Below are 13,600 nucleotides of genomic sequence, written 5' to 3'. Positions count from 1 at the left end.
ATAACAAATAAATAGAAAATACTTTGGGATGAATGAAAATGCAAATAAAACGTAGAAGACCTTTAGGGATAAATGTGATGCAGTGCATAGAGAGCAACTAACGGCTAGAGGTATCTATGTTGCAAAAGATAAAGGATCTCAGATCAGTAAGCTGAAAGACATGTATGCATGTCTGTGGGTTTATGAAAAGAGAAAACACCTAACACTAAATAGAGCAAAATATAAGCAGTGATTTTTCTTGGCAGTTTATTAGATGTGTTCATTTTTGAACAACTTTATGTTTTCCCAATTATATGTTATATACTGTAATTTCATTTTTATAGCCATTTATTATAATATTTAAATGGTTTATAGTAGTGAAGATGTGGCTGAGCTTGAGAGAAAGGTTAGGTCCTGGTCTTCTGGCACATGCTTATCTGGTGACTCTTCTCAAATCTCAAGTGTCTCCTCTTTCTCTTCCTCTCCTCTTCATTCTCCTCTTCTTCCTCCTTTTCCATTATAAAATGACATTCCTAAGAAGCATCCTGATTAATTGCCCAAGACACGTTACTAGGCCAGTTCTTCCTTCAGACTGCAGGTAGAATATGAAAGATAGGAAAGGATTATTACTAAATGCATGGGCAACATGTCAGAGTACCAACTTGGACAGTTATGTTGTATATATGGGGCAGTGAAGGTAATATGGCAGGTTGAGGGTTCTGGAGGGTTGAAAAGGAAGACCGAGAATAAACAGTGAAAACCTTTTCGTATTACTGTCTTCAAAGCCATAAAACATGTTTGGAAAGAGCAGAAGAAAGCAAGTATTTCAGATGAGCCCTAAGTCCATATTTCATCTAGATTTCAGACCTTAGTGCTCTGATCTTCTCTCCACTCCCGACCCCACTCTCAATCACTTATATGTGATGCTGTGAGTCTTAAATGGTATCTTATATCTATTTTTGGTTTCACACAATTGAAACCTGATATTTACTTATGGAATACAAGGGATTTATTTCCTGATAAAGGAATTTTAAGCACACGAGGGCACTCTAAGGAAGTGTTCATGTCAGGTGAGAGGGACATCCTGATTCCATGAAACATGTGTTCCCACATTCCACAGTAATATAAAGTGAGAGTTGCAACTTTATTTCTAAACCAGACAGGGCCCTTCACCAGCCACGGCCCATCACGAGAAGCTTCAGTGCCCAAGGGGGCAGCAGAGAAAAGAGTAGTGCTCAGGTCCAGGAGAGAAGAGAGGAACTGTAGAAGAACTCTTGACAGCTGAATCTCTGAAAAGGTAGAAATAAGGTATTTGGAGAACATGCTAGGGCACTGGTTCCTGAACTTCAGTTATTTTCTAAAAGTTCATTATATTTGTCATAATTCCACATCAGAGGTGTCATGTAATAATAGTATTTTTTACTTTAACTTCACTTTATAATAACTTTGAAATGTTTTAATTTAATTGACCATACGTAATCTTGTACATGATAAGCCAGATGAAATATTCAAATTAAATATTGCAAGGTATAAATATATATATATAGAAAGAGAGAGAGAGAGAGAGAGAGAGAGAGAGAGAAATGTGTTACCGAAAGTGAGAGACAGTGTGAGAGAGAGATAAAGAGAGAGAGAGAGAGAGAGAGAGATTGAGAGAGAGAGAGAGATTACAAAGTTTGGTAAACTCAAAATCTGCAGAGCTGAAAGCCTGCTGGAAGCCCATCCAACAGGGTAATCGTCTTTTACCTCGGTGACGGTCAGCCTTGTTCTATTGAGGAGGTCAGTGGATTGGAGAGGAATTCCCAGCTTAGAGAAGGCAACCGCCTTTACTCAGGCCACTGATGTAAATAATACTCTCTTGCAAAAGCATCCTTACAGAAACACCCAGAATAATGTTTGACCAGTTAACTGGGGACCATATGCCAGGGAAGCTGACCCATAAATTAACCACCAAACCTTCCTTCCAGCACACTGACAAATTCTATGAAGAAAGTAGAGCAGGAAATAGGCTTATTTGACATATGTTCCACAGTGAGCAAAATGGAAAATGTAAAACGTAGGTTAAAATTTTAACAAACTTATTATTAATCATTAAGAAGTGGTATATGAATGGCAATGAACTTCAGTGACTGCATTTTTAATAATGGGATATCAACTTTCTCTGTAATTTACCCCTAGACTTGATGTGAAACAAAACATGTATTTAAATAATTCGTAACTATTAAATACATATAAAATTAGTGACTTGAATGGCATTGCATATTAGATAGGGTTTTCCAAAAATTTCAAAGGAACAGGAAGCCAGAATATTTAAACACTTCTCTGAGCTTTCTTCAAAAGTTGAAGAAATCCAAAGAGGTCCTTTGGGAGAAATTAGGTAAGAGCAGGTGGTATGTCACGTTTGGGAGGTATGAGTAAAAGGCTTGGTTTGTATTGTAAGTCTAGGTTCTGATCTGCCAGCTGATTGGAATTATGGTAGACGAAACTACGCTCCTAGTGAATTCCTTGTGGCCGGAAGTGAAACAGATTTACAAAGTTCATAAGAATGTGACTGCTGGATGTTCTTAATTTGAAGGAGCAAAGCAGTGAAAGGGGGTCCCTAGAGGTGACCACTTTACTAAACGCATTTCAGTATCACGGTGGGAAGTCATCGGAGATGATCCGCAACCTTCCCTCAGTCCATTTTAGAAGAGGAGAAGAGACTTCACTCAGCAAGCCATGGATCAAGAGGAAATGCATTATAAGAGGGGCTTGAGATAAAGAGAATGGTGTCACCAGGTAGCCAGGCCTTTCTCAAACCAGTATGTACAATAAAATGGCCACCAGGTCAAGTGCAACTAGGCAGGCAGTTTTAGAAGTCAAGGAAGGTGAAAGATAGAAAAGGGTCATCTTCCCCAATCAAGAAACGGAACGTTTGTCTGCAAGTTAGAGAAGCTTCAAAATCCTCCCACTGCCATAAACCACTGAAACGGAGAGCTAAGGCAGGGACTCTGTGAGTCATGAGAACATAATCTAGTGAGGAGATCCTGGCGCAGGACATTTCCTGTTTTCAGAGTCCCTGCCAAGCCAGTTATGGATGGATTTGCATTTGGTTGGGAAATGACTGAACCAGGCCAGTTTTGGTAGCTCCGCTTCCCCCTGGGTGGGGCAGCAAACCCCAATAAAAAGGGCCTCTGCTGCATGACAGTGACAGCTATCCTCCTGCTACTCGAGTTCCGATTGACTTTGGAGAACCTGGTGAGTATGATTCTTCAGTTCAACTTTGTTCTCGGGCCCCCGAATGTTGAGTTTATGCTAGAGACCGCAAATTTGATGAGTCCAAAGTTACGATCAAGGGTATAATGTTACTTAGTGGATGGGAACCTGGAATCTGGGCACAATGTTATATTGTATTTACTAGATTTCTGATACCTAGTTTGAATTCCTGTATTGAACAAGAAATTAAAAGGAAATTTTGACATGAAGGGATAAAGAGTAAAGTATTTATCTTTTTCTGTGCCTTTCTCTTGGACCTCTGCTGTGATTTCAGAGGCATTAATCTTAGAAGGTGTGATGCCCTTACATTCATCCTGATTGCACTTTGCTCTGTACATAAGTAATCGTGTCGGGACCTCATGAGAAAAAATGGTGATAGAAATTGCTTGTGAGTTTGCCCAGGATTTTAGAACTTGTGATGGCCTTTTTTAAAGATGAGGTTTTCATTAAAAAAAGAAGAACAAAGAAACCAAAAGAGAAAACACTGCTGGTTTCTTTTAAAAAAAGATATTTTCTTTGGAAATGTTGTATGAGAAAAGAGAAGGTTGTCTCTGGGCTGATGAATAGATTTGCTAAAGAACGAGAGAGGTCAGAAATTCATTAAAAGGTATTAAAGAGATTAACACCCATATTTAGAGATTGGAGAGATCCTTCTATTTGAGTTGTCAAAGCTTTGGGTCTTCTCTCTGAAGGAATTCCTTCTGGTGAACATGGTCATATACTTTCTTTCAGATATTAAGACTCCAGAAAGATGTCTTCTCAAGAGCAGCAGTGCAAGCAGCAGTGCAAGATACCTCCAGTGTGCCCAACAAAGTGCCCTGATCCTTGCTCACCTAAAAAGGGTACAGACCCTTGCCAACCTATAAAGTGCCCTGAGAAATGCACTCCTGTGGCACCTCCCGAGCAATGCCAGCAGAAGTGCCCACCCAAGGACAAGTAACAGCTTCAGGTTTTATCTGCCTCTGGAAAGGATAAGGACAATCAGCTCATCTAGTTCCACAGCTCCATCTTCATCTTCTCTTCAAAGCCTATCATGGATACAGGAGAAGCTTTCCACCCTTCAGCCTGCAGTGTGCGTGTGGGGATTCCTGACGGTCAGAGGTTTCCTATCTGAGTCTGTTATGCTGCTTCCCTCTGGGAGGTATCCGAAAAAGCATCCCAGAGCCTCAGAGGGAAGAGCAGTATCTCTCCTCCTGAGCGCCCTCTGAGGATTCTCCCACTGTCTTCTGTGTGTGTCTGTCATCTAGGCAGCGGTTTCTGCCAGATGAGCAATTGTTACTTATCCTCCATTTCCTGAATAAAATACAATTTTTTTTGTGATGGTAAAAGTATTTTGTTTCTTTGAAAACCTGCTTTTAGCAATATCATATCATAATTTTGGTTGATTTCTACCCTTCTTCGATCCAAATTTCAGGCTCTCACAACCAGTGTTATGTGAATTTTGAGTTATATCGATGATTATTTGTATATAATTTCAAATCCAGGTTATTTTCTTAATTATTGCTTGATTGATTTGAGGAACAAATTATTTAACTCCTCAGAAGTTCAATCCCTTTACTAAAATGTGGGGAAAATCACCTTTACAGTGCCAACTGGCTTAGGCATAAAATTTACATGAATGTGTGTAATTCAGTTGCCACAATGCTGGGCACATAATTAGTACTTTGTGAGGTGGCAAGTCATCATTATCTCTGTCATCATCACTGTCACCTCATCACCATGTTTGCTCTAGCAGGAAAGAGGCTCAGACATACCGAGCACAGCACATACGGAGATTCTTAAAGTATATTACACTTTCATATTCTGTGTTCCTTTTCTTTTCCAACTTAACCGTATTTATAACATCATGTGACACATTAAATGCTTTGGGAAATTATTGGGATATTCTGCATAAAATTATAGTAGTTCTGAATTCATGGGTAGTACAAATAAAGGGAAGTGTAAAGGGTCCTTGCCAGGCAAAGTGCTGCCTGCTCTCCACGTACACAACACGTTCTTCTTACTGCAAAACTCAACAACCTCAGTGTCTTATTATATTTTCTCACATCTGAAATTACTTTCCTGACCGATTTGACCCCACTTTGGGGGGACACTTGGGTTTCCAACGTTTATCTAGATTTACAAAATGACTGTTGCTATGCAGCTTGTTTTTTAAGTGTATAGCTTACAGATCCAGTAAGCTGTGAAAAGGGTTGTGTTCTTTAAGCATATCTCTTCTTGTGGTCCTAGAAGTAAAGGAGTCCACGATGCCAGAACTGCAGGAAAACAATGATGTCCAGATTACTGCCCAACGCTTATCAGACTATTACACGAGGGAGAAATCAACACTGATATTTGAGAGTTGTCTCTCCTCTAGCTAGTGTTATTTGACCTGACACAGAAATTACTCTTTGAGGTTGGATCCTCCTGTAACTAATCTTAAAATTATGCCATTGGCTTAGAGTCTGGAGGTGGTTGGCAAGGAGTCTGATATTGGAAGCCATAAATGTGGTGATACATTTGATTCAATGGCAAAATGTTTGCAGTAATGGTTGTCCATGGTATTCTGAGATGCAGACCAAATATTGGTCACTTGTTGATTTGACCAGGGTATTTCAATTAATGTATGTTCAGAAAAAAATTTCCAGTTGGCAGGTCAGAAATAAAGAAAAATGGAAAGAAAATAATAGCCCAGATATTCAGAAGCTTGATGAATTAGGAAACTCAACACTTGTAAGCCCTAAAGTGTAAGATATGTGATTAGAAGTGGTTTTGAACTTGAAGTCCAATTTCAGTTGACTGTAACAACAGAGAAAAGAGGCAGAAGTGGTAGTCTATCCACCTATGTGTCAGGGAGCCTCATGGTAGTTGAATTATGTTCAGGGATCAAGGCAGGAATTTAATCAGGCCAGAAAATTACTTCCAGAAGAGGACCTGAGTGAGGTCCGTGGGACACAGAAATGATTGAAAGAATGAATTATGTCGGGTGTCTAATAAGTTTTTGAGGGAATTGACAACTAAATAAAGTATGTGCCAATACAAAAAAGACTGATTTTTCAAGAATTGTAACGACTTTCCAGCCCTCTTTTCCCCACTTTCCACACTACCTACTTCAGATGTGGTCAGTATAGGTGACTAGAAGGGATTATCCACTGTGAGGTGGATACAAGGCCCGCAGAGAAGAATTGTTAAGGGAAGCTCTCTCAGAGAGTAGTATCAGAGCCTAAGAGAGGCAAGGAGGACAAGGAACACAAAGATTCTGAGACTTTCTTACGGTTTTGTAGGATGGTTTTTCTTTCACCTTTTCCATCTGATATTATCGAGGTCTTATTGACAAATTCAACTGGACATATTTGTGGTGCATAATGAGATGATTTGACATATGTGTACTTTGTGCAGTGATTACCACCATCAGTCACTTAATACATTAATCACTTCACCATTAACTATTTAAATATGCCTATGTCCGTGTAACTCTGTGTGTGTGTGTGTGTGTGTGTGTGCGTGATGAGAATGCTTAAGGTCTATTTTCTGAGCAAGTTTCAACTACACAACTGAGTGTTATTAACTAGACTCACTATGATGTTCCGTAGACTCCCAGAGCTTCTTCAGCGTATGATGCAGGTTTGTACCCATTGTCCAACATCTCCTCTTTTGCCGAACCCCTCAGCCCCTGCTGACCACCGTTCTAGTCTCTGTTTCTGTGACACCTTTGAGTTTGGAAACACATTCCTAAATAAACAATGGCTCGAAGAAGAAATAACAAATAAATAGAAAATACTTTGGGATGAATGAAAATGCAAATAAAACGTAGAAGACCTTTAGGGATAAATGTGATGCAGTGCATAGAGAGCAACTAACGGCTAGAGGTATCTATGTTGCAAAAGATAAAGGATCTCAGATCAGTAAGCTGAAAGACATGTATGCATGTCTGTGGGTTTATGAAAAGAGAAAACACCTAACACTAAATAGAGCAAAATATAAGCAGTGATTTTTCTTGGCAGTTTATTAGATGTGTTCATTTTTGAACAACTTTATGTTTTCCCAATTATATGTTATATACTGTAATTTCATTTTTATAGCCATTTATTATAATATTTAAATGGTTTATAGTAGTGAAGATGTGGCTGAGCTTGAGAGAAAGGTTAGGTCCTGGTCTTCTGGCACATGCTTATCTGGTGACTCTTCTCAAATCTCAAGTGTCTCCTCTTTCTCTTCCTCTCCTCTTCATTCTCCTCTTCTTCCTCCTTTTCCATTATAAAATGACATTCCTAAGAAGCATCCTGATTAATTGCCCAAGACACGTTACTAGGCCAGTTCTTCCTTCAGACTGCAGGTAGAATATGAAAGATAGGAAAGGATTATTACTAAATGCATGGGCAACATGTCAGAGTACCAACTTGGACAGTTATGTTGTATATATGGGGCAGTGAAGGTAATATGGCAGGTTGAGGGTTCTGGAGGGTTGAAAAGGAAGACCGAGAATAAACAGTGAAAACCTTTTCGTATTACTGTCTTCAAAGCCATAAAACATGTTTGGAAAGAGCAGAAGAAAGCAAGTATTTCAGATGAGCCCTAAGTCCATATTTCATCTAGATTTCAGACCTTAGTGCTCTGATCTTCTCTCCACTCCCGACCCCACTCTCAATCACTTATATGTGATGCTGTGAGTCTTAAATGGTATCTTATATCTATTTTTGGTTTCACACAATTGAAACCTGATATTTACTTATGGAATACAAGGGATTTATTTCCTGATAAAGGAATTTTAAGCACACGAGGGCACTCTAAGGAAGTGTTCATGTCAGGTGAGAGGGACATCCTGATTCCATGAAACATGTGTTCCCACATTCCACAGTAATATAAAGTGAGAGTTGCAACTTTATTTCTAAACCAGACAGGGCCCTTCACCAGCCACGGCCCATCACGAGAAGCTTCAGTGCCCAAGGGGGCAGCAGAGAAAAGAGTAGTGCTCAGGTCCAGGAGAGAAGAGAGGAACTGTAGAAGAACTCTTGACAGCTGAATCTCTGAGAAGGTAGAAATAAGGTATTTGGAGAACATGCTAGGGCACTGGTTCCTGAACTTCAGTTATTTTCTAAAAGTTCATTATATTTGTCATAATTCCACATCAGAGGTGTCATGTAATAATAGTATTTTTTACTTTAACTTCACTTTATAATAACTTTGAAATGTTTTAATTTAATTGACCATACGTAATCTTGTACATGATAAGCCAGATGAAATATTCAAATTAAATATTGCAAGGTATAAATATATATATATAGAAAGAGAGAGAGAGAGAGAGAGAGAGAGAGAGAAATGTGTTACCGAAAGTGAGAGACAGTGTGAGAGAGAGATAAAGAGAGAGAGAGAGAGAGAGAGAGATTGAGAGAGAGAGAGAGATTACAAAGTTTGGTAAACTCAAAATCTGCAGAGCTGAAAGCCTGCTGGAAGCCCATCCAACAGGGTAATCGTCTTTTACCTCGGTGACGGTCAGCCTTGTTCTATTGAGGAGGTCAGTGGATTGGAGAGGAATTCCCAGCTTAGAGAAGGCAACCGCCTTTACTCAGGCCACTGATGTAAATAATACTCTCTTGCAAAAGCATCCTTACAGAAACACCCAGAATAATGTTTGACCAGTTAACTGGGGACCATATGCCAGGGAAGCTGACCCATAAATTAACCACCAAACCTTCCTTCCAGCACACTGACAAATTCTATGAAGAAAGTAGAGCAGGAAATAGGCTTATTTGACATATGTTCCACAGTGAGCAAAATGGAAAATGTAAAACGTAGGTTAAAATTTTAACAAACTTATTATTAATCATTAAGAAGTGGTATATGAATGGCAATGAACTTCAGTGACTGCATTTTTAATAATGGGATATCAACTTTCTCTGTAATTTACCCCTAGACTTGATGTGAAACAAAACATGTATTTAAATAATTCGTAACTATTAAATACATATAAAATTAGTGACTTGAATGGCATTGCATATTAGATAGGGTTTTCCAAAAATTTCAAAGGAACAGGAAGCCAGAATATTTAAACACTTCTCTGAGCTTTCTTCAAAAGTTGAAGAAATCCAAAGAGGTCCTTTGGGAGAAATTAGGTAAGAGCAGGTGGTATGTCACGTTTGGGAGGTATGAGTAAAAGGCTTGGTTTGTATTGTAAGTCTAGGTTCTGATCTGCCAGCTGATTGGAATTATGGTAGACGAAACTACGCTCCTAGTGAATTCCTTGTGGCCGGAAGTGAAACAGATTTACAAAGTTCATAAGAATGTGACTGCTGGATGTTCTTAATTTGAAGGAGCAAAGCAGTGAAAGGGGGTCCCTAGAGGTGACCACTTTACTAAACGCATTTCAGTATCACGGTGGGAAGTCATCGGAGATGATCCGCAACCTTCCCTCAGTCCATTTTAGAAGAGGAGAAGAGACTTCACTCAGCAAGCCATGGATCAAGAGGAAATGCATTATAAGAGGGGCTTGAGATAAAGAGAATGGTGTCACCAGGTAGCCAGGCCTTTCTCAAACCAGTATGTATAATAAAATGGCCACCAGGTCAAGTGCAACTAGGCAGGCAGTTTTAGAAGTCAAGGAAGGTGAAAGATAGAAAAGGGTCATCTTCCCCAATCAAGAAACGGAACGTTTGTCTGCAAGTTAGAGAAGCTTCAAAATCCTCCCACTGCCATAAACCACTGAAACGGAGAGCTAAGGCAGGGACTCTGTGAGTCATGAGAACATAATCTAGTGAGGAGATCCTGGCGCAGGACATTTCCTGTTTTCAGAGTCCCTGCCAAGCCAGTTATGGATGGATTTGCATTTGGTTGGGAAATGACTGAACCAGGCCAGTTTTGGTAGCTCCGCTTCCCCCTGGGTGGGGCAGCAAACCCCAATAAAAAGGGCCTCTGCTGCATGACAGTGACAGCTATCCTCCTGCTACTCGAGTTCCGATTGACTTTGGAGAACCTGGTGAGTATGATTCTTCAGTTCAACTTTGTTCTCGGGCCCCCGAATGTTGAGTTTATGCTAGAGACCGCAAATTTGATGAGTCCAAAGTTACGATCAAGGGTATAATGTTACTTAGTGGATGGGAACCTGGAATCTGGGCACAATGTTATATTGTATTTACTAGATTTCTGATACCTAGTTTGAATTCCTGTATTGAACAAGAAATTAAAAGGAAATTTTGACATGAAGGGATAAAGAGTAAAGTATTTATCTTTTTCTGTGCCTTTCTCTTGGACCTCTGCTGTGATTTCAGAGGCATTAATCTTAGAAGGTGTGATGCCCTTACATTCATCCTGATTGCACTTTGCTCTGTACATAAGTAATCGTGTCGGGACCTCATGAGAAAAAATGGTGATAGAAATTGCTTGTGAGTTTGCCCAGGATTTTAGAACTTGTGATGGCCTTTTTTAAAGATGAGGTTTTCATTAAAAAAAGAAGAACAAAGAAACCAAAAGAGAAAACACTGCTGGTTTCTTTTAAAAAAAGATATTTTCTTTGGAAATGTTGTATGAGAAAAGAGAAGGTTGTCTCTGGGCTGATGAATAGATTTGCTAAAGAACGAGAGAGGTCAGAAATTCATTAAAAGGTATTAAAGAGATTAACACCCATATTTAGAGATTGGAGAGATCCTTCTATTTGAGTTGTCAAAGCTTTGGGTCTTCTCTCTGAAGGAATTCCTTCTGGTGAACATGGTCATATACTTTCTTTCAGATATTAAGACTCCAGAAAGATGTCTTCTCAAGAGCAGCAGTGCAAGCAGCAGTGCAAGATACCTCCAGTGTGCCCAACAAAGTGCCCTGATCCTTGCTCACCTAAAAAGGGTACAGACCCTTGCCAACCTATAAAGTGCCCTGAGAAATGCACTCCTGTGGCACCTCCCGAGCAATGCCAGCAGAAGTGCCCACCCAAGGACAAGTAACAGCTTCAGGTTTTATCTGCCTCTGGAAAGGATAAGGACAATCAGCTCATCTAGTTCCACAGCTCCATCTTCATCTTCTCTTCAAAGCCTATCATGGATACAGGAGAAGCTTTCCACCCTTCAGCCTGCAGTGTGCGTGTGGGGATTCCTGACGATCAGAGGTTTCCTATCTGAGTCTGCTATGCTGCTTCCCTCTGGGAGGTATCCGAAAAAGCATCCCAGAGCCTCAGAGGGAAGAGCAGTATCTCTCCTCCTGAGCGCCCTCTGAGGATTCTCCCACTGTCTTCTGTGTGTGTCTGTCATCTAGGCAGCGGTTTCTGCCAGATGAGCAATTGTTACTTATCCTCCATTTCCTGAATAAAATACAATTTTTTTTGTGATGGTAAAAGTATTTTGTTTCTTTGAAAACCTGCTTTTAGCAATATCATATCATAATTTTGGTTGATTTCTACCCTTCTTCGATCCAAATTTCAGGCTCTCACAACCAGTGTTATGTGAATTTTGAGTTATATCGATGATTATTTGTATATAATTTCAAATCCAGGTTATTTTCTTAATTATTGCTTGATTGATTTGAGGAACAAATTATTTAACTCCTCAGAAGTTCAATCCCTTTACTAAAATGTGGGGAAAATCACCTTTACAGTGCCAACTGGCTTAGGCATAAAATTTACATGAATGTGTGTAATTCAGTTGCCACAATGCTGGGCACATAATTAGTACTTTGTGAGGTGGCAAGTCATCATTATCTCTGTCATCATCACTGTCACCTCATCACCATGTTTGCTCTAGCAGGAAAGAGGCTCAGACATACCGAGCACAGCACATACGGAGATTCTTAAAGTATATTACACTTTCATATTCTGTGTTCCTTTTCTTTTCCAACTTAACCGTATTTATAACATCATGTGACACATTAAATGCTTTGGGAAATTATTGGGATATTCTGCATAAAATTATAGTAGTTCTGAATTCATGGGTAGTACAAATAAAGGGAAGTGTAAAGGGTCCTTGCCAGGCAAAGTGCTGCCTGCTCTCCATGTACACAACACGTTCTTCTTACTGCAAAACTCAACAACCTCAGTGTCTTATTATATTTTCTCACATCTGAAATTACTTTCCTGACCGATTTGACCCCACTTTGGGGGGACACTTGGGTTTCCAACGTTTATCTAGATTTACAAAATGACTGTTGCTATGCAGCTTGTTTTCTAAGTGTATAGCTTACAGATCCAGTAAGCTGTGAAAAGGGTTGTGTTCTTTAAGCATATCTCTTCTTGTGGTCCTAGAAGTAAAGGAGTCCACGATGCCAGAACTGCAGGAAAACAATGATGTCCAGATTACTGCCCAACGCTTATCAGACTATTACACGAGGGAGAAATCAACACTGATATTTGAGAGTTGTCTCTCCTCTAGCTAGTGTTATTTGACCTGACACAGAAATTACTCTTTGAGGTTGGATCCTCCTGTAACTAATCTTAAAATTATGCCATTGGCTTAGAGTCTGGAGGTGGTTGGCAAGGAGTCTGATATTGGAAGCCATAAATGTGGTGATACATTTGATTCAATGGCAAAATGTTTGCAGTAATGGTTGTCCATGGTATTCTGAGATGCAGACCAAATATTGGTCACTTGTTGATTTGACCAGGGTATTTCAATTAATGTATGTTCAGAAAAAAATTTCCAGTTGGCAGGTCAGAAATAAAGAAAAATGGAAAGAAAATAATAGCCCAGATATTCAGAAGCTTGATGAATTAGGAAACTCAACACTTGTAAGCCCTAAAGTGTAAGATATGTGATTAGAAGTGGTTTTGAACTTGAAGTCCAATTTCAGTTGACTGTAACAACAGAGAAAAGAGGCAGAAGTGGTAGTCTATCCACCTATGTGTCAGGGAGCCTCATGGTAGTTGAATTATGTTCAGGGATCAAGGCAGGAATTTAATCAGGCCAGAAAATTACTTCCAGAAGAGGACCTGAGTGAGGTCCGTGGGACACAGAAATGATTGAAAGAATGAATTATGTCGGGTGTCTAATAAGTTTTTGAGGGAATTGACAACTAAATAAAGTATGTGCCAATACAAAAAAGACTGATTTTTCAAGAATTGTAACGACTTTCCAGCCCTCTTTTCCCCACTTTCCACACTACCTACTTCAGATGTGGTCAGTATAGGTGACTAGAAGGGATTATCCACTGTGAGGTGGATACAAGGCCCGCAGAGAAGAATTGTTAAGGGAAGCTCTCTCAGAGAGTAGTATCAGAGCCTAAGAGAGGCAAGGAGGACAAGGAACACAAAGATTCTGAGACTTTCTTACGGTTTTGTAGGATGGTTTTTCTTTCACCTTTTCCATCTGATATTATCGAGGTCTTATTGACAAATTCAACTGGACATATTTGTGGTGCATAATGAGATGATTTGACATATGTGTACTTTGTGCAGTGATTACCACCATCAGTC

The 13,600-nt window shown here is 39.6% G+C and overlaps 2 long non-coding RNA genes across 2 annotated transcripts; both read left to right on the top strand.

The window, feature by feature from the left end:
- Positions 1 to 2,772: 2,772 nt before the first annotated feature.
- LOC137219376 (uncharacterized) lies at positions 2,773 to 4,562 on the top strand. Its single transcript, XR_010941099.1, has 2 exons — positions 2,773 to 3,216; positions 3,967 to 4,562. It is a non-coding gene; the product is annotated as an uncharacterized lncRNA (long non-coding RNA).
- Positions 4,563 to 9,767: 5,205 nt separating this feature from the next.
- LOC137219375 (uncharacterized) lies at positions 9,768 to 11,532 on the top strand. The gene is made up of 2 exons (XR_010941098.1): positions 9,768 to 10,186; positions 10,937 to 11,532. It is a non-coding gene; the product is annotated as an uncharacterized lncRNA (long non-coding RNA).
- Positions 11,533 to 13,600: the final 2,068 nt, after the last annotated feature.

The sequence above is a fragment of the Pseudorca crassidens genome, chromosome 2 (genome assembly GCF_039906515.1).
Source record: "Pseudorca crassidens isolate mPseCra1 chromosome 2, mPseCra1.hap1, whole genome shotgun sequence".
NCBI lineage: Eukaryota > Metazoa > Chordata > Mammalia > Artiodactyla > Delphinidae > Pseudorca > Pseudorca crassidens.
Note: the sequence above shows the minus strand (reverse complement) of the source record. Positions and strands in the feature narration are given on the sequence as shown.